We start from the raw sequence: 25,372 nt of genomic DNA, 5'->3' as shown, positions 1-25,372 counted from the left end.
GGAGCTCGTTCCTGGTGTCCGGTCTGCAGTTTTTGGATGGAGATGTAGAACGCATCCTTTTCAGTACATCAGTTATGCTGCAGGGTGAATAATACTGAGATGCCAGGAGAACTTTGTGCTGTGGTGCATACCTCACTGCTGCCCTGTGTTGTCCTCTTCACTGGTTGCCAGCTCTGCGAGGGTGACAGCGTTTTGCTCCTTTGTTAGGTGAATCGCACTTGGCACAAGGGAGGTGTTGAGTAAGTGTCTGCTAAGTGAAGAATGTTAAAGGAAAAACTTGCAAGGCAGATTTTATTCATTATTGCAATAGAGGAGAGACCTCAGTGTAACCAGAGCTCAGCTCCACCAAAATGAAAGGCAGAGGCCTTTTAAGTGCTGGAATGTTCTGAAGGAAAGGCTGTAGTGCCGTTAAAGGGGCATTGGTCTCTGTGGTCAGGCAGTCCGGTTGTTAATTGGTGTTTGGAGGAGAAGCAAACCTGTCTTGTCTTTAGGACAGGAGGTAGTTTTGCACACTGGAACAGGAGTGCAAGTTAGGATCTTGCCCTCCCAGGAGGTCTGGGGGCCAGGGCAGTGTTTCTGTGGATGTTTGCCTATTGAGAGGCAGCTGCCAGGTTCTTGAGAAGGCGTGCCTACGTAGTAGGAGATTGACATCTCAGAGGGGCAGGGAAAGCGTTGCTAACTACAAGCTTTCAAGAGTGAGTGCTCCAGGAAGGGCAGGTCAGGGGCCTGTCATCAGGCGAGATGTCAAACAAACAGTGTGGTCCTGGGCAGCCTTGAGCTTTCTCAGGCAGGCATTTTAAGGGAACTGAGATTTTCATCCTGGCGATGTGGGTTTGAGCTGATGGCAATTATGCCAGGCATGGGTCGTCTTGTTTTTCTTGCTCCTTCCCACCGCCCCGTGTGGCCAATGCTAACCCTATGGTACAACCAAGACACAGAGGCTCAGGCATATTGTCAGTGACTGGTGGAGCTGGTATTCAATCTAGATTTTGCAAAATGCCATTTTCCAATTTCAGCATGGTTTTGATATGTTATATAGCAGTTGGCTTTCTTAGGAGTAATTCACGTCAATAACAGTTCACATTTTTTTAAGATTTATTTATTTGAAAAAAAGATTTATTTTTATTTGAAAGAGTTACAGAGTGATCTTCCATCTGCTGGTTCACTATTAAGATGGACACTGTCGCTCCCCGTCTTCGTGGAGGAGCGACACTAAACCCTGCCTAGGCTTCATATCCTAGTCACGGCACCATTATGTCGCTCCCCGTCTTCGTGGAGGAACGACACAGGACCCTGCGCTGTTCTTTCGTCTGCTCGGCCCTCCCCGGGTTTGCTGCTGGTTCTTCCCGGGTTGGCTACCGTCCCTTCCACCTCCGTGGAAGGGCGGTTCCCCCTGCCACTTTTCCCCACTTCCGCGGGGGAGCGGCACACCGCCGGCTGGCTCTCTCGGGGGCTGCACAGGTGTTCCTTCAGATAGATGTTCCTCTTAGATGTTCCTGGTGCATGTTGTCTCTCTCCTCCTTTATAGTCCTCCTCCACCAATCCCAACTCTGCTACCCACACGCCGAGTACGCTGCTCTCCTCCAATCAGGAGCAGGATCAGCTCCTGGAGGTCATCACTCAAGTTGGCAAGAGGCAGCTGCGTAGAAGCTGTTTTCTCCTCTCCCAGCGCCATATTGTGGGAGAGCAGATGCATAGAATAAGTCTTAATTCCAGTAACTTAGTCTAGTCCGGGTTGCTCCCCACAGACACAATGGACAGGGCTGGGTCAGGCTGAAGCCAGGAGCTGTCCGGGTCTCTCATGTGGGTGGCAGGAACTCTAGCATCTGGGCCATCCTCCACTGCTTTCCCAAATGCATTAGCTGGAGCTGGATTGGAAGTGGAGCAGCTGGGACTTGAACTGAAGCCCTTATGGGATGTTAGCATCATAGTCTGTGGCTTAACCCCCTATGTCACAACACTGGCCCCCTGTTTTTGAAGGTTTAAGTAACCAATACATATTTTTAAAGATTTAAGTAAACTTTATTTTTTTAACCTATAGGTGGCTACTGCAGTGTTTTTAAAATCTTAAAGGCTGTAGTATGCCACTTCCCTTATGTCAAAACTGTTTAGTCTAAGCGGTGTGGGATGGCAGTCAGTCAGCTGGTCTTTTTTTCCTTGTTGGTTTTCCTCTGCTTTCTCGGCATCCTCTTGGTTGCAGTTTCACATGGGCAGTTTCTCGTGGAGACACAGAGCAGAGGGGCTCCTGCTGCGCTGGGCACGCCTGTCTTGGGTTTCTGATCACTAGTGAGCAGGAGGTGAGGAGGGGGGCATTGGATGGACTGCAGAGTAGTTACGACCAAAGCCAAGGGCATGTGAGGGGTGGCATGGAGGCAGAATCCGGTATTTCCCAGCCCTGCAGTCAGTGGGACGCCTCTGGGCGCAAGATGGGGAAGTCAGGCCCATGTAGGGAAGGGCAGCCTAATATCTGGGGAGATGGGCGTCGGGTCAGAGACATTAGGCACAGGAATGAGGAACGCAGGAAGGTGCGCCCGTGCCTTCCCTGTTCCCCCGTAGCCCCTTGGGGTCCTGTCTTGCAGTGCTGACTGTCAGCTGCTGTAATGGCCCAGCCGCTTGCAGGTCTCCACTCTGCCCTCTGCATTTCCTGTATCACCAGCATCTAGCCCAGGACCCACGGTATAGGAAGTGTTCAATAAATATTTGATTAATGAATGAATATACAACCAAGAAACCAAGACTCCGTGAACAAAAATGTTAGAAAGGGGAGGTAGAAAAGCTTTGTCAGTGGTTTTTATTTTTATCTTACTATTAAGGAAAAATTTAAATATATTCAGAAGTAGAGAAAATGGTACAATGAATCCCTTTTTCCTAATCACTCAGCCTTGACAATGATCAACATGTGGCCAATCTTGCTTCATTTATCTGCCCCCTCCCCAGTGGATTATTTTCAAACAAAGCCCAGATGTCATATTCTTTTATCTGTGAACAGCTCAGTATTCATCCTTAGAACAATGAAGAGATTTGCCTTTTAAAAACATACAAGCCCAACATCAAACAACTCAGTGATTTCTTACTGTCATCCAGTGTTTGATAGGTATTCAAATTTTCCTGACATTCTTGTAAATTTCCCCCAGTTGGTGGGTTAGAACCTCAGCAAGGCTACACATGGCATTTAGTTCGCACATCTCTTAGGCCCCTTTACAGCTACAGGTTTACTCTTTTTTGATTCTCTTATGACTTACATATTAAAGAAACCAGATCCTTTGTCCTGTGGAATTTCCCAGTCTGAATTTTAACTAATTGTTTCCCCGTGGTGTGGTTTAATTTTTTTTTCCTGTCCCCCATATTTCCTGTAAGCTGGTAGTTACAACTGGAGATTTGATGAGATTCTCAGGTTTTTGGCAAGGAGGCTTGGTAGGTGTGTGCTTCCTGTTGTGTGGCCCCAGCAGGCCCCAGGTACCTGTCTCTTGTCATGAAGAGGCTCCATCAGTGAGCACCGGTGTTGCCCACCTCCCTGTGTGCTTAGTGGTTTTACCCACCTTTGATGGTTATTGTGTAGGGCAGAGGTTGGAAACCTTTTTCTTTTTTTTTTTTTCTTTCTTCTTTTAAGATTTACTTATTTGAAAGGCAGAGATATGGAGAGAAAAGGAGAGAGAGAGAGAGAGAAAGAGAGAGAGAAATCTTCCATCCACCGGTTCACTCCCTAAACAGCTGCAGTGGCTGGAGCTGGGCTGATGGAAAGCCGGGAGCCAAGAGCTTCTTCGGGTCTTGCAGGGGCCCAAGCCCTTGGACCATCTCCTGTTGCTTTTCCAGGCACATTAGCAGCGAGCTAATGGAAAGGGAACAGCCAGGACTTGAACCAGTGCCCATATGGACAGGCGGAGGCTTAGCCTTGCATGCCACAGCGTCAACCCCAGCCTTTTTCTGTAAAGGGCCAGATAGTAAGTATTTCGGGCTTTGAGGACTTGTGGTCTTGTCACTGTAGCAGAGAAAGCAGCCTTGGATAAGATTAGAATGAATGGGGATGACTGTGTGCCTATAAAACTTGATGTACCTGATCAGTACTCAGGGTTCCAAAGTACGATAATTCTGTCATTCATTTGTTTATTAGTTGGAATGCTTCTGTAACGAAGAATTTTACTTCATCGGTTATTTGGGTACCCTAAAGCGGGGGTGGGAACATCAGTCTGCGGACCATCAGGGCTCTCAGAATCCTTTGGTCTGGCCCTGCCAAGGCCATCACAGAGAGGACTCAAAATTCAATACATCTTCCTCCACCTTGCGGCGCCGGCACACCGGGTTCTAGTCCCAGTCGGGGTGCCGGATTCTGTCCCGGTTGCCCCTCTTCCAGGCCAGCTCTCTGCTGTGGCCAGGGAGTGCAGTGGAGGATGGCCCAGGTGCTTGGGCCCTGCACCCCATGGGAGACCAGGAAAAGCACCTGGATCCTGGCTCCTGCCATCGGATCAGCGCGGTGCGCCGGCTGCAGCGGCGGCCATTGGAGGGTGATCCAACGGCAAAGGAAGACCTTTCTCTCTCTGTCTCTCTCTCTCACTGTCCACTCTGCCTGTCAAAAAAAAAAAAAAAAAAAAAAAAAAAAATTCAATACATCTACTGCAGCCTGCTTTTCTAAGTTGGTAATTTTGTATGGCCTGCGAATGATACTATAAATATCCAAATGGCCTTTGGCAGAAAAAAGGTTCTCACTGTGGCTGAAGGTATAATAGAAAGCAAATTGTAAAGGAAAGGCAATAAAAAAAAAAAAAGAAAAAGTGAAGTTTGAGTCTTTCTCTTTCTTTATCCATTTTCAGCATGAGCTGGTTTCCTAGCTTCTTCCACAGATGAGGAGTTCATTTTTTGAAGTATCACTATGAAATTGTGGCTTTTGGACAGATTTGATGCTTCAGTCTTCTTAGCCAGAGGCTGTGTGGTTCCTGGGAAGAGCCCTGTGGCTGTTGACAGTCTCACTGCAGCCGCGTGGCACCGGGAGGCTCCGTCTCCTTGCTCAGCTGCATGGCTGTTATACAGCAAGTCCATGTCTCTGTCCGCAGCTTTAAAGTCCATGGTGCTATTACGGCTTTTATTTTCATTAGGAAAGAAAAATACATGTCTTTTTAAATTCCAAAATTCTACTCTTTTCCTGCAGTTTTACATAATTTTTAAGGTATTAGCATAGTTTTTATCATGCTTAGATCACTGTTAAGCAAAATTGGTTTTTAAAATTCCAGAATACAATGTTATTTAGTTGGCCTGTAGTCTGAAATTTGATTAATACCCTTTGAGTTTTCATTAGTGCCAACTGGGTAAAAAAATGGACCCAAATCCACATTTCTGTGCATATGAAAATGCTCCCTCCTGATTTATCATCCCCGTTTCCAATCCAATTTCTTTCTAATACCCCCTGTCTCATGTTCTCTCTGTTGTCTTAGCTATTCCAAGTTATGATCTGTGTTTTCTCTGCCCCTGACAAACTCTCCCCCTAACCCTGTAGCCTGCCCTGCCCCACACGTGTGTGCTGTGTGCAGCTTCCATCAAGTGTTGTTACGGATGTCCTTGCCCTCTTTGACACCTCCTCGCTACCCTCTCTTTCCTTGGATTAAGGGATGTCCTCTTGTTTTCTCACCCTCTTCTTTTTTCCTTTCCTCTCTTCCCAGTGCCTTAACCGTGTTCCCCGAGTCTGGTCTTGTCCTCAGCTTCCCTCCCTTTCTCTCTCTCTCTCTCTCTTTTTTTTTTTTTTTTTTTGACAGGCAGAGTTAGACAGTGAGAGCAAGAGAGAGACAGAGAGAAAGGTCTTCCTTCCGTTGGTTCACCCCCCCCCCCCAAATCGGCTAGCACGCTGTGCCGATCCGAAGCCAGGAGCCAGGTTCTTCCTCCTGGTCTCCTGTGTGGGTGCAGGGGCCCAAGGACCTCTGGGCCATCCTCTACTGCCTTCCGAGACCACAGCAGAGAGCTGGACTGGAAGAGGAGCAACCGGGACAGAATGCAGCACCCCAACTGGGACTAGAACCCGGGGTGCCAGCGCCGAGGCGGAGGATTAGCCTAGTGAGCCGCGGCACTGACCTCCCTTTCTCTTTCTAAGCGTCTCTGACGCCCATGGGAAGCTCCGAGTTTTGCGTTCATGCTTCCATTCTGATCCACACGCAGATGACCTGTAGAAGTGCACCTCTGATTCTGAGCTCGGTGGCGCCCATTTCCATACTGACTGGCAAGCGAATGATGTGTAAACTTTGACTGTTTTTTTAATCAACTGAAAATGAAATCCAGGGAACAGACTGTGTTTCCTGAGGTTCCTTTAAAATGTGTTCATGTCACTCATGGAGTCTTGCTGCTGGTTTATCAGTGATGACGTGTTAGAAGGGTTTCAAGCCTGAAAGTTGCCCTACAGTGCCTGTGTCTGCTCTGGCCCGGTGTTCACCGGCTGTGTCTGCTCTGGCCCGGTGTTCACCGGCTGTGTCTGCTCTGGCCCGGTGTTCACCGGCTGGCCCCTGCTCTGGACACGGGGCAACTTTCTTCCTCTATTGAGTGTATTTTGGTCACTGCAAAGGTTTCCTCAGTTTTGATTTTTTTTTTCTTTCCTGGAGACTTTCCAGACTTGTTCCATCTTTGAGGATCTCCACAGCTGAGTTCGTTTTCTCTCCACTGTGAAAGCAGTGAGGATTTTTTTCATAACTTAAAAGCTTCCTCCAAACCCGTCATTTCCTGGGCTGAGTCAAGCGCAGCTCTTTAGGGTTAGCCTTTGGGAACAGGGTGTGTAGTGTGCCTATCACCCAACAGCATCGCTTAACTTTAGCGTGTCATAGACATGAAACGGCATTTCCTAAGGATCTTCCTTTTTACAAATATCATTTTAATCTCATTAAAAAACAATGCTGCTTTTTATTTTATCCTAATCATCATAGTCGAATATATGTCAGTCAATAATGCCACATTGTGTAGCTGTGTGGCAAAGTGACACATTCATTAGGAGTGACTCCAAAAGGCCTGTTGAGAAAAGCCACTAAGAGCAAATAAATCCAAAGCAGTTTAATCCCTATCTCTGTTTCTTCATGTCAAGCTTGGATTAAGGCATATATTAACTGTGGTAGAATCTAGAAAATGATTTTTTCTCCCTGTAAGAACCTTTTGCCCTTTATGAATTAAAACATTACAATAACTGGGTTGATCACATTTGCTGAATCAGAGTATGGTTGGACCTGAAGTGTGTGTATTCTCTGCATGGGGTACTGTAGCCGTTTTTATTGATGGTGGGGGAGAGAGAGATGATCTGTTCCCTAGAATTATAGGTGAGTAAAAACATAACTTCAAGAGTTTTAGGAAAATGTTTTGGTTGGTGACTTTCTCTAGCTTTTACTGTATGGGGAAACTATGACTATTGAGATAGTGTAGTGGTTAGTGTATAAAGAAGCATTTAGAGGTATTGAAAAGCCATAACGACAAAGCTCACCTTTTCAGGTTGCTGTCAGGAAGTTTACAGATGAGCAATCCTGTGGGAATTTTATTCTCTGAATTGTACTAATAGATACCAGTGATGAATTAGACTTGAAGCTGATTGTGGACAAACATTTATCAAATTGGAGATTTTAAGTGCTAAAGGTGGAGAATGAAATTCACTCACTTGTTCAGCATTTTCGAGGGCTTCTTTGATGCGATGTCTTAGGGCTATTTTTCCATATTATATTTTTTGACTAAAGATTTCTTGGGAAGTTCAGCTGACTCATGCATTTTAAACTGTGTAGCATCCGAGATTATTTATCAAAACGCAGTGCTGGTTCTGCCAGGCTCAGAAGTGTGTGCTGTGCCATCATAGCTTGGTAGAAGGAGTCTTGGAGACAACTCCATGTCTTCATTTGTGTGGCGAGTATTTAGTAAGTATCCATTCCGTGCTGGCTTATGACAGGTGTTTGTGCTACGATACTAAGCAGCATATCATTGGTTCTCACATTCTTAGAATTTATATTCTTGTAATGAAAATTGAGAGCAAGCCAACAATTAATTGAGCTTGTGAAAATTTGTTCAAGAGAGTAAACAAGTGATATAGTAGAAAATAAAGGGCAAGAGATTTTGAAAATGAAGTCATTAGGGGGGAGCACCTTGAGGACGTTAGAAGGAATGAACATGACATTTCCCATTGAGGAAATAGCCGGAAGCAGGAAAGAGTTAGGACTGTTCACAGAACTAACAGGAATGGGGACCGTGGTTCAAGGGAAAGAAGAGGCCTGTCATACAGTACCTTGCTGTGTAGAGTTTGGACTTTAATCTGTGTATAATGGAAAAACTATTAAAGTGTTATAAGCAGACAGATATGACCAAATTTATATTTTTAATTATTTATATATTTGTTTATTTGAAAGGCAGAGAGACAGAGACAGACAACCAGCATGCATACTCCCTCAAGTGCCTGCAATGGCTGGGGCTAGGCCAGGGCTGGAGCCAGGAACTCAATCTGTCTCCTGTGTGCAGGAACCTAACTATTTGAACCCTCACTGCTGCCTTCCAGGTCTGCATTAGCAGGAAGTTGTGCCTAAGAACTGGAGGCTGGAATTGAATCCAGGCACTCCAGTGTGGAGCAGAGGCATCTTAACCATGGTCTTAACTGCAAGGCTAAGTGCTCATCCCCCAATGTATCATTTTACAAGCTCAATGTTGGCTATTGCAAAGAAAGTACTTTGTGTTAGGGCAAGACTAGAAACATGAACATAAATTAGGCAATTTTATAATGAACAAAGTCAAAGTTTGGATTAGGATATTAGTAAAGACAGAATGACATACTTTGGAGATAAACTTTGAAGGTACAATTGATTGGACTTGCCAGTGGATTGGACATGAGGAATGAGGTGTGGTGTAGAACCAAAGATCTAGTTTTTGGCCTGAAAAACCGAGAGAATAGTGATGCCATTTATTATAATGGGGAAAGCCATAAGGAACATACTAAATGAAGGTGAGAGCTGAGGATCAAAACTTAGCTCTTAGACACACTAGACTTGAAATTCTTGTGGGAGTGCAAGTGTAGGTGTCTACTTGGTACTGTAAACTCAGAGGAATGGTGTGGACTATGGACACAGCACCCGGGGTATTGTCATTAGGTGGTATGTAAAACTATTGAAGTAGAAGAGACAGTCCAGGAACATTGTTCAAGAGTGGGCGTGTTCCAACTTTAGAGATTTGGTAGAAGAGGAGCTGGCAAGGAAGATAGAGAAATAAAGGTTAGTGAGGTAGGAGGAAAACTAGAAGCTCATGAGAATAGACAGTTCAGGAGGAAGGGCAGGATCATCAATGAGAAGGAGGTGGGGTGAGGTAGAGAAGGATCCACTTGTCTTTGTGGCCAGCCTGTGTGTTCAGAAATATCTTTTTTGGCTTTGCATCCCCGTTGCCTGGCGCACAGAGGCATTAATACTTTTTGAATAATTAAAGGAAAGCAATTGTGTCAAGAGGACTATGTCCAGAGTCTAGTTGTTGCTCTTTAAGTGAGTTCCATAGCAGTCAAAGATGACTTTCTGATCAGTCACTAATACAGTGATGAAGAACAGTCTCATTTTCAGCCATGGCCTTAGGAGTGTCATCGTGTACATTTTTGACTAATAAATCTTAAGTCTGAATTCCAAAAGAAAATACATTGGTTGGGAAGAAGAGAAAACACTTGGTGTACAGGTGTGAGTGTGTATGCTGTATTTGTTTCATTGAGTGAAATGGGCATCAAAATAATTAACCTACTTCTCCCTAAGTTTGCAAATATAGAAATGGTGCAAAGAACCTATAATTTCTTCAGTTTTTCCTGATAAAATTAGAGAACTTTGAAAAACTTTGACCAGGGGAAATGGTGGAGGGAGGAATTAATAGGAAAGAAGATTAGTCTAATGGGAGAGATCTCATTCACTTTTAATAATGTAATTTTCAGGTCATATTACATATTAACCTGTGATCTTAAATTCTATCATTGCTTCTTTCAAATGAAGAGTAAAGTACCCAGCAAACAATCTAAATTTATCAGACACACATTATTTGTTAGTGGCCATATAGATAATACAAGTAAGAGAAAAATGATGGCTCTTCCTTTTCAATGGTAATTGAAAAAAGCAGTGGTAATTATTAGAAAGTTGCAAAATTGGTAGATTATACTGTATTTTCTTCACATACTGTCTTCTTTATGATCAGGAAACCTATGTAACCTCCGGTACTGTTTTCAATGCAGATTCTGTCTACTACAAGTTTAGAATGCTGAAGTCCTTGAAACAGATCAATAAATACATTTCCAAATTTCAAATAGCACACATAAAATACTTATGCAAAAATATTTATACTTAACAGGATGGTGTTCTCTTAGTCCAGGATCACACAGCCAGCCAAGACAGAGCCAGGTCCCAAACGTAGGTTTCCTGACCCCAGGTCCTATGTGCTTCCATTTCAACATGGCCTTCAAAGGCTGGCTGCACACCCAGGGGCCTGGAGAGGGAGACTGGATGCCGAGCCGCAGGGTGGGAGTACCGTTTCCTTCATTGCTGGATGTTTATTGGTTTCAAGTTGCTGGAATGCACTGGTTCACAAATCACTCCCCCATATGCGTGTGTGTGTATGTGCGTGTGTGTGTGTATCCAAATTATGACTCACCATCGAATTGAATTGCTTGGTCTCAGAGGAGGGGTGAGTAAGGGTTTGACTCTTTGAGGGAGGCTGGAATTCCTCCTTGTGCTGCTAAGCAACCATTGGAGGTTACCGTTGTGGCAGGTGGATTCCTTTAGAGTCAGCTGCCGGCCCTTCAGGGATGGGAGCTTGCGTCTGTTGAGTCTATTCTTTTAGGTTTTCTAAGTTGGAACCTTCTATTATAGCAAGAAGGGTTGTTTTCTTTTTTCTTTCTTTCTTTTTTTTTTTTTTAAGATTTATTTATTTGAAAGGCAGAGTTACAGAGAGGCAGGGGGCGGGTTGACTGCTGGTTGACTCCTCAAATGGACGCAACAGCCAGAGCTGAGTCCATCTGGAGCCAGGAGTGTCCTCTGGGTCTCCCATGTGAGTCCAGGAGCCCAAGCACTTGGACCATCTTCCACTGCTTTCCCAGGCAATAGCAGAGAGCTGGGTCAGAAGTGGCCAGGTCTTGAACCGGCACCCATATGGGATGCCAGGACCACAGGAGGTGGCTTTACCTGCTACACCACAGTACCAGCCCCTGTTTTCTTCTTCTTCTTCTTCTTCTTTTTTTTTTTTTTTAATGAGAAGACAAAGCAGAAACCTTGATTCTGAGACTGTCTCCTATATAGAGTTCAAATAGTGTTAATATTCCCTAAGGGAGAACTGTGATAATTGGGACTATCACATTATTGTTAGTGATGGTTAACAGTGATATGAGTCTTTCAAGCTCTAACTGGAAGTCAGCTTCTCACGCTTTAGATAGAAAAGCTGTACTTTTTTGAGGATAGATGCCATGTACATGATTTTTTAAGGTTAATTTGAGGCTCAAGTGCCATAAATAAGATTAGAAGCATAAGGTTTTGTGAATGAGAGATTTGGCATCAGAGAGATGGCAAGTGTGCCTAACTTAGCAATAGCAGAGATTAAAAACCCAGTGTTCTGCCTTGATATTGGAAAAGAAGGATGCACAAGCGTCAGAATCTCTCACATGTTGTAGGGAGTAGTATTAGTAAAAGAATTTAGGAGGTTGTAAAAACTGATGATCCAGAAAGGAAATGTTTGGAGAGGTGTGCTCTATTTTTCACAAAAGGAAATTGAACATAGAGCAAGTCCTTAGCACCATAAGAAACAGAAACATAGACAGTACCTTCATTTGTGTCTGTTTCCTTGTAAAAAGCCCTTTAAAATAGATTGTCTCACTGTCTTGAGAGCAGTGTTTAAAATATTTATTTTCCAGGGTGGGAGGAGTATTCAGGAAATGAAGGTTGAATCTTGGCAGTTGTTTCATAAGGGGAAAAATATAACCTTCCCTGCTAATGCCAAACTGAAGTGGTTGATGGACTGTGTGAGCATGACTCAGGCTAAATGAAATCTGTATGTGAAATATTTTGAAGAAACTAAACTTGCTCCAAGACCTATAAAATTGATTTTTAGGGATGATGGAGAAAAAGAGCCCTAGACGGGCAAGCAACAGGATCGTAGTGACAACTGTCTCTCTCTCTCCCCCGTCTCTGTCTCTTAAATCTATCACTTGTCAATTCCTTTTTTTTTTTTTTGTTAGAAAGGTTTATTTATTTATTTGAAAGGAAGAGTTACAGAGAAGCAGAGGCAGAGAGAGAGAGAGAGAGAGAGGGAGGGAGGGAGAGGTCTTCCATCCTCTGGTTCACTCCTCAAATGGCCACAACAGCCAGATCTGGGCTGAACCAATGCCAGAAGCCAAGAGCTTCTTTTGGATCTCCCACATGAGTGCAGGGGCCCAACCACTGGGGCCATCGTCTGCTGCTTTCCCAGGTGCATTAGCAGGGAGCTGGATTGGAAGTGGAGCAGCTGGGCCTTGAACTGGAGCTCATATGGGATGCTGGCACTGCAGATGGAGCTTTTCTGCTATGCCACAGTGCTGGCCCCTCAATTTCTTTTGTTCTGACTTCTTACGTAATCTTGGGAAACTTTCAGGAGTGTTCATCTATTAGGTGGGTAAATGCCAATTAATATCGTGGGGGTTATACAGTGTTTCTTGAGTTTTTAATAGAGATGAATAGAAATGATAATAATACAAACTATTACAGTTTTATTTCATTTTTATTTATGGAATAACATACAGAAACTGTATTTTCACCAATAATTTCTAATACAAAAAATGCCAGGTACTACAGGGTTGGGTAAGAAAATCTTTGTGGCTGGCGCTGGGATGTGGTGGGTAAACCTGGCTCCTGGGCACTGGTTTGTGTCCCAGCTGCTCCACTTTTGATCTGGCTCTCTGCTAATGACCTGGGAAAGCAGCGAGAGGTGGCCCAAGTGCTTGGACCTCTGCATCCGTGTGGAAGACCTGGATGAAGCTCCTGGCTCCTGGCTTTGGCCTGGCCCTTCCCTGGCTGTTGCAGCCATCTGGGGAGTGAACCAGTGGATGGAAGCTAGCATGCAAGCTTGCTCTCTCTGTCTCTCTTTTTCTGTAACTCTGCCTTTCAAGTAAATTAAATCTTTTTTAAAAATCTGGGTAGCAAAGAGACCCATTGATAAGTGATGGAAGTAACTTTTGTAGATAGACTGGCTTTGGATTTGTTTGGAAAGAGTTTAGCTTGATATTTGAGTTATCAGTTGTTACTACAAAACTACCTCAAATGTGGTGGCTTAAAACAGCAACCGTTTGCTTTGATCACAAGTCTGTGGATCAGCATTTCCTTCAAGGCTCAGCGGGGGTGACGCTTCTGCTGGCTGACTCAGGATCCCTAATTTAGATGGGTGATGTCACAGGGGATTCAGGGCAGGCCGGATGGTCCCTGACGGCTGCACTCACTTGACTGGTGTCGGTGCTAGCTTTTGTCTGGGCTTCTTTTTCTTCCTCTGGTTCCACCCCTTCAGGGAGACTGTCCTGGGCTTCCTTCCATGGTGGTCTAAGTTCTGGGAGTGGAAGAGCAGCAGCTGCCAGGCACCTCGAGGTCAGCGTTCAGAACTCTCCAGTCTCGCTTCACCTTCATCCGTGAGGAGGTCAGCCTCGATTTCAGGGGTGGTAAGACACATTCTTCCACCTGTGAATGGGGTGGCAGGAGGTCACACTGCAAAGGGTACTTGAGCAGAGCCATGGAGCCTGAGTCCATCCTCATTTGTGAACATTCTGCCACACGTGTTAGGACGCAAGTCAGATGAAATACTGATACATATAAAGTTTGAAATAAAAGACTTACATCATAAAAAACTGGGGACTAAGACCCAAATAGTCCAAGGTACAAACAGCAAAGACTCAAGACACTCAATTTTAAAAAATACATATAACTATTTTTCAAATAGAGAGGTCTTATTGAACGATATTTTTGGTGTAGCTGATATATAGTAATACAACTCTCCAAAATGAAAAACTAGAAAGGTATTATTTAGGAGAGAAAGCCAAGGGAAAAGCAGAAGGGTTTTTATACCCTTGAGTGTCGCGTTTGTGAATTTTTGAGGTCAGACAGTTTGCTGTAGAGAAAAGGAAACAGAAGGATGTGCAGAAGGAGAATTCAAAAAAGTGATTTCCAAAAATAGTTATGAACTTAGAGATGAATATCAATTTGATACACATCTTTATGTGATAGTCACTAAACATGATTAGTATTGCCAGTATTCACAAATTAAACTTTCCAACACAAATTCCCATGTTTCCCATCTGGATAAATATTTGGGAAAGCAACATCTCCCAGGAACTGGAGTTAGAAGGATTCTGGGGAGATTGCAAACCCAAGTGGCTCTCTCTGCTGCCCCTCTCAACTTGACTTTGCCTCGCTGGATCCAGAGAAGTCCTGGACCCAGAAGACCCATAGGTGCAGGTGAACCACACACTCTGTGGGAGGCGAGGATGAAGCTTGGGAGCTTTCCGCCTGGGCTGGGCTGGCACTGCAGTCTGGCAGCTGCCGAGCCCTGGGAGGATCTGAATGTATTGAGTGCTGGATGAACTTAACCTACAGAAGCTAGGGGACTCCTGGGAGGGAGATTGCCCTCGCCCCATTGTGTGTGTGTGTGTGCCCGCCTGAAGCGACCAAGAAGAGAGTTGGGTTGAGGCTTTGGAGCAGAACGTCTGTTTTCTTAGCAGGCTCCTGGCAGCCTGCGTGTGTTGCAATGCCAGATCACAGGTGAGGAGACCATGGTGCGCTCAGTACTCACAGAACCCTAGTCATACGGGTCCTCCAAAGTCACTCCTGAACCCCAGTGACAGAACACAGGAAGTGACGGTGTGCCACCACAGAGAAGGAAGACTGTAAGCACAGAGAGATCACATGCTCAACGCATTAGAGCAGCGGCGGGGACAGATGACACAACCTGCCAGAAAATAGAAAGGCAGCACCCAAGGCCTTCCAGAGATGAAATGCCTGGTTTTCCGCTCAGGGATCTTGGTAAATGCACTGAAGAAGATGAAGGTCATTCCTGAGACTTGAGAGCATCGTTGGTCAAGTGGTGAAATCTGAAAGTGCAGAATAAAAATACAAAGGGAGGGAAAGCACCAGGGAAAAATATATTTAGGAACTATGATGAGAGTAACAGGAGAGTCAGGAGAGAAAGGAACAGATGGAGGAAAGACAATAACTAAATAAATATAAGAACCGCATTTTCTCAGTGTAAGAGTCAGGACTTGAGTCTGTAAATTTAAATGACTCATCAAGTTGCAGGCAAGATGTATGAAAAAAGACACCCGTGTGTATTGGAAAATTTCTTGAGCTCTTAAGAACAGGGGGACAGAGCTTAGAGGCTTCTAGACAGGCAGAGAGAGCAAGGTACCTGTAGGAAGAAGTATCAGACTAGCAACAGATTTCTCATCTGTGACAAAGGAAGCTAGAGCTTGCGTAGACATTGAGAAGAAGCCAGTGCTGTAAACAAACCATGCATAGCCAAGCTGCTGCTTCTGTGCCAGGGTGAAGGAACCTTGTTGCTCTGTAGGAATTCTGAGTATCATCACCTGTTTTCTGATTTAAAAAGAAAAATGCTGGAGAAAAATGTACCAAACAAAGAGTAACCAAGCAGGGGTGGGCATTTGGCATAGTGGTTAACACATAATTTGGGACACCTGCATCCTATACCAGGGTGACTGCGTTCAAGACCTGGCTCCACTCTCGACTCCAGCTTCTTGGTGATGTGGCCCCTAGGAGGCAGCAGATGATGCTTCAAATACTTTGGGTCCCTGCAGCCCATGTGGGAGACCTGAACTGAGTCCTTGTCTCCTGGCTTTGGCCTGGCCCAGCCCCAGCCCCAGCCCCAGCCCTAGCCCTAGATGTTGTTGCAGGCATTTGGGGAGTGTCTCGCTATCTCTGTCAAACATACTAATTAATTAATTAAAAAAGTAAGCAACAAATGGTCATTTGTAGCATGGATGGAACTGGAGTTCTTCGTGTTAACTGAAATAAGCCAGGCACAGAAAGACAAATGTCACATGATCTCATGCATGTGGAGTCTAAAGAAAAAGAGATGATCTCATAAAAGTGAAAAGCATAATGGTGGTTACTGGAGGTTGGAGAGGGAGAGGAGAAGGAGAGGTGGGGAAAGGTTGATTAATGGGAGCTGAGTTATAGGTGAGAGGAAGAAGAAGATCAGGGCTTTCATTCTACAGTAGGGCGACTAAAATGATGTCAATGTATTATGTAAAAAAACTATAGTATTTTAAATGTAAATGCTTGAGAAGCTAGATATATTTATCATGATTGTGCTTTACCCATGAAACATCACATGCCACCCCATATATCCTACAATTTTATATGTGTTAAAATTTTTCACCTAAAAATTTTAATACTGCATTTTCTTTAAAAAAAAAAAAATAGCCAGAGGGGCCAGTGGTATAGCAGGTAAAACTGCTGCCTGCAGTGCTGGGATCCCATATGGGTGCTGATTTGAGTTCCAGCTGCTCTACTTCCGATTTAGCTCTCTGCTGTGGCCTGGGAAAGCAGTAGAAGATGGCCCAAGTCCTTGGGCCCCTGCACCTATGTGGGAGACTGGAAGAAGCTCCTGGCTCCTGGCTTTGGATTGGCCCAGCTCTGGCCATTGTGGCCATTTGGGGAGTGAACCAGCGGGTGGAAGACCTCTCTGTCTCTTTCTCTCTCTCTGCCTCTCTGACTCTTTCAAATAAATAAATAAATCTTTAAAAAAAAATAGCCAGAAACACAGATGAGGGAAGATAGCAGGCACAAAATTTTTCAAGTTTAATCAACTCAAGAGAGAAGGAAAGCAATTCAAATAAAAGTCTCTCCATTAAACGTGAATGAACTGAATTTCCCCATTAAAAACCTGACACTGTCAGACTGAGTTGATGCACAAAACCAAATGCTGTGCTTAAACACTTGAAGCAAAGTGACTGAAGTTGAAAGTAAGATAATGGATTAAGATCCCAGACAAATATGGCTAGAAAATAGAATTGCACTATTAGATTTAGACAAGGTAGTGTTATATAAGAATCATAAACAGGGTAAGGAAAAACATATGATAAAAAGGCAGAATTTATGAAGAAGGTCATCAGTAAAAAATGCCTGTATGAAACACCGTAACCACTGATTCTGAAGAGCAAAATGTTAGAAATGCAAATACTGTTACTATAGTGAACCAATAAACTGGTTCAACCTGTCATCATTTTGCACTTACCCTGAAGACAGAGGAATTGAATAAATAAAATAGTTTGATTTTGTAGGTATTTATGTTCTTTGTGGTCAAATATATGATCAGGTTTTTTTTTTTTTTTTTTTTTTTTTTTTTTTTTTTTTTTTTTTTTTGACAGGCAGAGTGGACAATGAGGGAGAGAGACAGAGAGAAAGGTCTTCCTTTGCCGTTGGTTCACCCTCCAATGGCTGCCGCTGCCGGTACGCTGCGGCCGGCGCATCACGCTGATCTGAAGCCAGGAGCCAGGTGCTTCTCCTGGTTTCCCATGGGGTGCAGGGCCCAAGCACTTGGGCCATCCTCCACTGCACTCCCTGGCCCAGCAGAGAGCTGGCCTGGAAGAGGGGCAACCGGGACAGAATCCAGCACCCCGACTGGGACTAGAACCCGGTGTGCTGGCGCCGCAGGCAGAGGATTAGCCTAGTGAGCCGCGGTGCCAGCCTATGATCAGTTTTTATAATTAGTTCAGAAAAGAGTCTTCTGTATTCAAAGAATGTAAGGCTTAAATGAGAAAGCCATGTAATCCCATCATACAGGGCTGAAAATTATTTAATGAAGTATAATAGAGTACTTTAAAAAATTCATGGAATATAGAATTTAAAAAGGTTTATTTTTGATGCAAGAAGCATTGAAATCCATATATAGTTTTTCTCATAATATGCATTTTCCATGAACTTAAAACAATATTTATTTGAAATGCCAAGACCTCTCATCTACTAGTTCACTCCTCAAATTCTTGCCTGCAAAAGATTAAACTGAGTCAGACTGAAGCCAGGAGCTTGGAGCTCCATCCAAGACTCCCAAATCAGTTGCAGGAATCCAAGTACCTGAACCATCACCTGATGCCTCCCAGAGTGTGTGTTAGCAGGAAACTGGAATTGGAACAGAACCAGGACTGCAACCTAGGGATTCTGATATGGAATGCAGGCATCCCAAGGTGGACCTTAATCGCTACACCAAATGCCCACCCCATCCATGAACTTTTGAAGTACCCTGTATAGACACTGATAATAAAAACTTCAAGATCAGGAAGAATGGAAAGAAACATTGCAGACTGGCAAAAGCTTAAAAGTACCATAATATCTGTTAGTATTAGGGGAAAAGTATAGTGGTATTACTGATTGAAGTAACTTACAGACGTTTGGGGAGCAATACAACAACATGTGTTAGAAGTAGAGACTGGTAGTAGTAGTAGTAGTCTGGTCCAGGAATTCCATTCCTTGTTCCTTTAAGAGAAAGGAGACACCCATGTGTAAGGACATGCATTACAAACTTGTGCTCTGCAGTGCTGTGTATGTTAGGGAGAAACAGAGACAAGCAAATACAGTCTATCCAAGTGCCTGAATATCAGGCAGCCATTACAAAGGAAGTTTGGGCTGATTGGAGACACTTTTGTGAGCTATTACTGAACAGGAAAAGCAAGATGCAGAAAAGTACTTGAAGAAAGCAACAGGCCGAGATTGGAGTGTCTTTATAGTTTTATGGACGTGGAGAAATACACAGAGGAAAATGTACAGGTACTTTAATAAGGGTGCACAGAGTACGAAATGGGAGTTGGGTGTTTAGGCTGATAGAGATGAAGCAGAAAAAAGCAAATGAAACACACACACAGACTGCTAATCAATAAAAAACAATATGTAGGATGACTTTTGCTCACATGTGTGTTTGTATATATATATGCATACACACATGGACATGTGTACACACACATGTGCAAATAAATTTTAAAAGAATGCCTGTTGGCTCTGGTTGTTTCGTTCAGTTATTTATTTATAATTTTTGTAGTACTAAGGAGGAACCAAGATCTAAAAAACTCAGATTCTCAGTGGGAAGTACAGCTTGGTAACTGAATTAGGCCTTATGGGTTGTAATCCAACCAACAATTAGCATAAACCAAAAAGGGGATTTGCTGGCTCCTGGGAGCCTTCAGTCCCTCTCAGGTGTGCCTGTGTTTTACCTGTCTCCTGCTTTCCCTTCCTTCTCTGTGTTTTGGGCTTTGGTCTCACTCTTGATGATGTGACAGTTTCTTGATATTTCCTCTCCTGGCTCTGTACCCTGGCCCCTGGTCCCTGAGCTCCAAACATCAAAAGTGCTAGGCAGTGGCCAGCATCCCGGCTCACTAGGCTAATCCTCCACCTTGCGGCGCCGGCACACCGGGTTCTAGTCCCGGTCGGGGCGCCGGATTCTGTCCTGGTTGCCCCGCTTCCAGGCCAGCTCTCTGCTGTGGCCAGGGAGTGCAGTGGAGGATGGCCCAAGTGCTTGGGCCCTGCACCCCATGGGAGACCAGGAGAAGTACCTGGCTCCTGCCTTCGGATCAGCGCGGTGGCCATTGGAGGGTGAACCAACGGCAAAAGGAAGACCTTTCTCTCTGTCTCTCTTTCTCACTGTCCACTCTGCCTGTCAAAAAAGAAAAAAAAAAGTGCTAGGCAGGAGGTGCTTCAGTCCCCTGCCTGTCACACTGATCCATGTGAGCAGGGCAAGAATGGAGTTAAGTCTGAGATCAGCCAGGCTGGGTGTACAGGTCTACACCTCTGGAGGAGGGCAGGTGCTGGGATTAGCCCCACCCAGCCACAGCCCTACAGTGCAGAGAAGTGGGGAGCACTTGTGCACAGCAACAGGGGCTGACAGGCAAGCAGCGGTGTGCTGTGAGGGAGACAAGAAGACCCCAGGAAGACAGAAGCGACGGATGCACCTCGGGAGACGTTGCTTCAAATACAAGCCAGGTTTCATCTTCACTCTCAAGGGTGTTACTGGGATAAGTGGATTTGAGTCAAATAATAAGTGTACTTTAGGGCAGCAAACATGGTCATTTGTGGGAGTCTCACGGCTCAAGTTAATATGTGAAAGCTATGATGGGTAATTATCTATTTGTGTGTTCATACCCCCAGATGACTTATCAAAGAATAAAGACTTGAGTGGTTAGTAAGGATGCCAGCTTCAAATATTTGACAGTGTTTTTCTAGGGAAAGAAATCCTTTTGTATTTATTTTTAAGGCACCTTTAGAGCCAGACTCTTGGCCTGTGCATGGCGGCGGGACATCCTTTTGGCACTTGTCATCAAGGGATTCCCCAGATGTGCGCATCCCGGAGATTCCACCCATCGCATTAATGTATGGTTGTTTCTGGACCTGAAGGTGAACAATAGTAACTGATATTTTAGCTTTGTGGAAGAATTAATAGACTTCTAGCCATATAGGGGAAAATGGTATTTGTCTGAAATAGCCACAGGCTGAAAATCTGTAGATTTTGTGTCTAGAAAAATTTGTATTTCTAAAAATAGCCAAGATATTTAGTTACAGGCTTCCTCCTCCACTCCCTTCCATCTTTCCTCCCTGCCCCGCCTCCCTTTCCCATCTCTTCCCCCGCCTCCTTCTACTTTGGTGCTGTGAAAGATAACAGGAGGCCGGCCGGCGCCGCGGCTCACTAGGCTAATCCTCCGCCTTGCGGTGCCGGCACACCGGGTTCTAGTCCCGGTCGGGGTGCCGGATTCTGTCCTGGTTGCCCCTCTTCAGGCCAGCTTTCTGCTGTGGCCCGGGAGTGCAGTGGAGGATGGCCCAAGTCCTTGGGCCCTGCACCTTCATGGGAGACCAGGAGAAGCACCTGGCTCCTGGCTTCGGATCAGTGCAGTGCGCCGGCTGCAGCTGCCATTGGAGGGTGAGCCAACGGCAAAGGAAGACCTTTCTCTCTCTCTCTCTCTCTCACTGTCCACTCTGCCTGTCCAAAAAAAAAAAAAAAAAAAAATGATAACAGGTGAGCAGAAACTGTCCTGTGCTGTGGTGCAGCACAGAGAGATGCCCTCCTGGGCACCGCCCTTCTCAAGAAAGAGAGGGTGGGAGGCCCCTCTGCTGCCTGTGACAAGCCCGCTGTCACACCGCCCCTTCTCCTCCGAGACACCTGCTGTCATTTTATGCTAGTTGCTTTCCTGTCTTCACTCTATAGTTCTACCATCTGAGCTTGCACCCCTTATCCCTACAGCTTGGTTTTGCTTGCTTCTTGACCTTTATCTAATGAACTCATGCAGTATGCACTCTTTTGGGTCTGGCTTTTTTCATCCAGCATCTTGATTGTGGTCCACAGCTTTTGACAGGAGTAAAGGCAATGGGAGAATGGGCTGGAATGGGTGTCTTTTACAGGACCAACCACCCCTACTAGTTGTAACCCTTAAAACTGTACAGATGGTCCCTGAGTTATGATGGTTTTACTTAAGATGTCCTGACTTGACACAGGTATGAAAGAGATGCACGTTCAGTAGGAACTGAACTTGGAATTTTGCACTTGGATCTTTTCCCAGGCCAGCTCTAGGTGCTCTGATCCTTTCTGGCAATGCTGGGCCAGGGCAGCAAGTGCTGCCAGGCATCCAGCCCCACCGCCCCAAGGGGAAACCCCCACCTAACTCTGCTGTGCTCTGTGTTGTTGAGCCAGGATGTGTGGGAGTCAGGTGCATTCCACTTTCCATTTTCCACTTAGGATAGTCTGGGCTGATGATGGGTTTATCGAGAGGTGACTCCATTGTAAGTGAAGGAGCGTCTGCAGACCTTAGGTTATTATCCAAGTTCTTTGAGGGACCTTAGAGTCACGATGAGACAGATGAATGGTTTTGAAAAGAACTCTAGAAGTCAGTGGCCTATTTCACGAGAGAACAATCGCCCTGCTGTTTGCTGCTGTTCTGGGAAGAAACTCCTGTGCTGGCTGCGTTTCCGTGGATGCTGTCAGAGCTCCGGGTTGTCATCTGGTCCTGCCCTGAAGTTGCTTCTCTTAGAGGCGGGACTTGATGAAGTCTTTCAAGCGGGTTTGCTAGAGTTGGCCTTGGAATTAGAGTAGGCAATTTTTGATTGGGTATTTGAATGTTTTAGTATTTTCTCTGTGTGTTAGCAAGAAGCCCCCCCCCCCCCAGTGATTTTTTTATAAACATAAGCTTTATATCACATTATACTGTATCATTTTCAGAGGTTGGCTAGAGTATTTTCTGTGCCAAAGGAAAGCATTGTTTTAAATAATAGCTGCGTATTGTCAAGCAGATAATTTAGGTTACAGAATTACCAGCTGGAGACTGTGGCAGGCCCAACATAGCGTTCCTGCTGCTCTTCCACTAGCTGTTGGAAGCATGATACAGACAGGATGGGTGTGACAGCTGACTGTCAAATGCTGATGCCATGGCATTTTCTCACTTGTACAGCAACCTTTTACTGGTATTTGTTTATGTCTATGCTAGCTTTCTGTGCCTATAGGTGCCAGTTTGCTTAGTTGTCCTCACTGTATTTTTGCTGTCTTCCTCTGTGTGTGTTTGCAGGCTTTGTTTTTGCTTTTCACGCAACCCCACTCATACCTTGATCCTTTGTTGGTGATAGGGGTAATCACTACGGTTATTCCTACTTTTCCTGTTAGCTTCAGCATGCCTGCATTTGGGAAGCCCTATGGCTGAGTGGGAAGGCACTGCAAAGCCAACATAACGCGTGTCATTTGGGTGTGCCTTTGGCCTCTGTGTGGCTACCAGGGAGGCTGTTGGAAGAGCACTGTGTTCAGCAGGGAGGAGTGACAGCTCTGTGAAACAGGTCACGGAAGAGCTTCCCTGGGTTAGGGCCCACGAGTGAAGGCAGCGAGGACTGGAGTGGTGCTGGGATGCACCACCAGCTCTTCCTTGGCTGTCATCCTGCAGAGGGCCATCCCACAGCAGGAGAAACACCAGCTGTGTGGGGCTGGGGGCAGCACATCCACGTTTTGCAATAACACGGGCATGTGTAGCCTGCACAGGATCAGGATCAGGAATGAGAAAAATATGTGGAAATAGAACAGAAGAGTTAGTGGTGGTGTCTGGATACCCCTGTCTGTGTGTAAGACTGGATACATAGAGGTGGTTCATGATAGCAGTTTTGAAATAACAGCAGGCCAGGCTGAAGCCAGGAGCTGGAAACTCAATCCAGGTTTCTCACGTGAGTGGCAGGGTCCACCCACTTGAGCCATCCCTGCTGCCTCCCAAGGTGGGCATTAGTAAGGAAAGTAGAATCAGGGTTGGAGCTGGCATGTCAGTCAGACACTCTGATGTGGGGTGTGGGCCTCTTAACCCCTGTGCCAAATGCCTGCCTTGATAAACTCTGTTTTTAAAAATCTTACCTATTTTTTTTTTTTTTGGCTCATCTCCAGAGATTCCATTGATTGACTTCCTTTTGCCACCAACTATACGTCTTGCCACGGATTTCCATTGTACATTTGTATAGAATAGGCAGTTAATTTAAAAATTAAAGTCATAAATAAAAAGGAAGCTACTCTGTATTGACAAGTCAGCTACTCGTGATGCTTAAAACTGCCCAAGTTTAGCTCCTCACCGCCTCATGTCTGCTAATGCAGCATGATCCATAGCAAATTTAAATTCCAGCACAGTTGCTTTCTGTTTCTCAGAGCTGTTGTGACAGCCTTCTGCTTAGGGTGTGCTCAGAAATTCAAATACATTTTGGTATTTTTTTTAAGCAAAGCATAACTTAAGACAAATCTGCTACCAAAAATATCATGTTTATTCAAGCTAAGTGAGTGATTTGGAGCGTCCCCATATTGCTGCTCCCTTCCGTTAGTACTGTTAATTGAGAACTGAGTGTGCATGTGAAGTCCAACCTTCCACCATTTGTCCAAAGCCAGTAAGATAATACTGCTAATAGTAAGAGGACTGTCAAGTATTGTGCTTTGTGTTTGCTATAGGAAGAGAGCTTACATGAAATACTCATAGAGGAGCCAGCATTGTGGTGTAGTAGGTTAAACTAGCCTCGTGCAGTGCCAGCATCCCATGCTGGAGCACTGCTCGGAATCCTGATTGTTGCTCCACTGCCTGTCCAGCTCCGTGCTAATGCACCTGGGAAAGCAGGGGAGGATGACCCAAGTACTCAGGTTCCTGCTGCCCATGTAGAGCCCTGGATGGAGTCCCAGGCTCCTGACTTCAGCCTGTTCCAGCCCTAACTCTTCCAACCTTTTGGGGGAATGAACTAGCAGATAGTCTCTGTCTCTGTCTCTCTCTCACTCTGCCTTCCAAATAAGTAAGTGTAAATAAATAAATCTTGAAGCAAAAAGAAATACTCATAGAGTAGGTGAGGAGGTGATGTGTATTTCTTGGTAGCCATGCCTGTCTGGGGATAGAACTGTGCTTATGTTGTCTGTGTTTATTTTTCTTTTGTAGGAATTAGACTTGACTTCCTAATAATGCTTATTTGGGTGTTATATACTTCTTTCTTCCTTGAGTAAATGACTATGTACAACTATGTTTACAAGACTGGTATTGAAACCAAGAATTTGAAGTTGAAGTCAAAACAGTAAAGTCATTTGTGTAATTGATGTGTTTACACTGAGAAGGTGAGAGCAGCCCGCTTTGCTTAAATAGCCTCTCACCTCTATCCAAGCACTCTCGGAAAACACATTGTTAGCATTTTCCCTTGAGATTTCTTTTTTTAAAAAAGATGTATTTATTTATTTCAAAGACAATGAGAGAGAGAGAGAGAGAGAGAGAGAGACACACACACACACAGTGAGAGAGGTCTTCCATCTGCTGTTTCACTTCCCAAAGGGCTGCAATGACCAGGGCTGGGCCAGGCTAAAGCCAGGAGCCAGGAGCTCCTCTGGGTCTCCCACATGGGTGGCAGGGCCCCAAGCACTTGGGCCATCTTCCCCTGCTTTCCCAGACACACTAATTGGCAGGTGAATTGGAAGTGGAGCAGCCCGAACTTAAACCAGCACCCATATGGGATGCTGACATCACAGACTCCACCATGCCAGTCCCAAGATGTCTTTCTTTTTTGTGCCCTTAAGCGGTGTTGAGGGCATTTGGATAACTGGTACACCAGCGGTGCTGTGACTCAGTCTGTTATTTCTGATGCATGTCCTGTTCTCTTCCAGAGAGGCCAGGGTCGATTACAACTTGCAGAGTGAACATCTCCCACATCCAGACAGTGCACTGAAGTCCCCAGCTCTGAAGCAGGTGCCCTGCCGTGCACTTGCACCCATTAGGACTCTCACTTCTTTTGTCACCAGCATGCTTGTGCAGTGAAACGGCCAAGCCCACAGAGCACACCCTCCTGACCAGGGGACGGCAATGTGTGAAAAGATGGAGGGGATTTAGCCTTTGCTGTCTGTCATTGCTTTGAATCTGTGAAGCTCGGGAAATCCCATG

The 25,372-nt window shown here is 45.1% G+C and overlaps 1 protein-coding gene across 5 annotated transcripts in view; it reads left to right on the top strand.

Annotated features, from left to right (window-relative positions):
• Window positions 1–25,372, top strand: part of RNF182 (ring finger protein 182) — a 73,732-nt gene that overhangs the window by 44,916 nt on the left and 3,444 nt on the right. The gene's annotated exons all lie outside the window — the stretch shown is intronic.

Source organism: Oryctolagus cuniculus, chromosome 5 (genome assembly GCF_051225735.1).
Source record: "Oryctolagus cuniculus isolate XC-2025 breed Fujian yellow rabbit chromosome 5, ASM5122573v1, whole genome shotgun sequence".
NCBI lineage: Eukaryota > Metazoa > Chordata > Mammalia > Lagomorpha > Leporidae > Oryctolagus > Oryctolagus cuniculus.
Note: the sequence above shows the minus strand (reverse complement) of the source record. Positions and strands in the feature narration are given on the sequence as shown.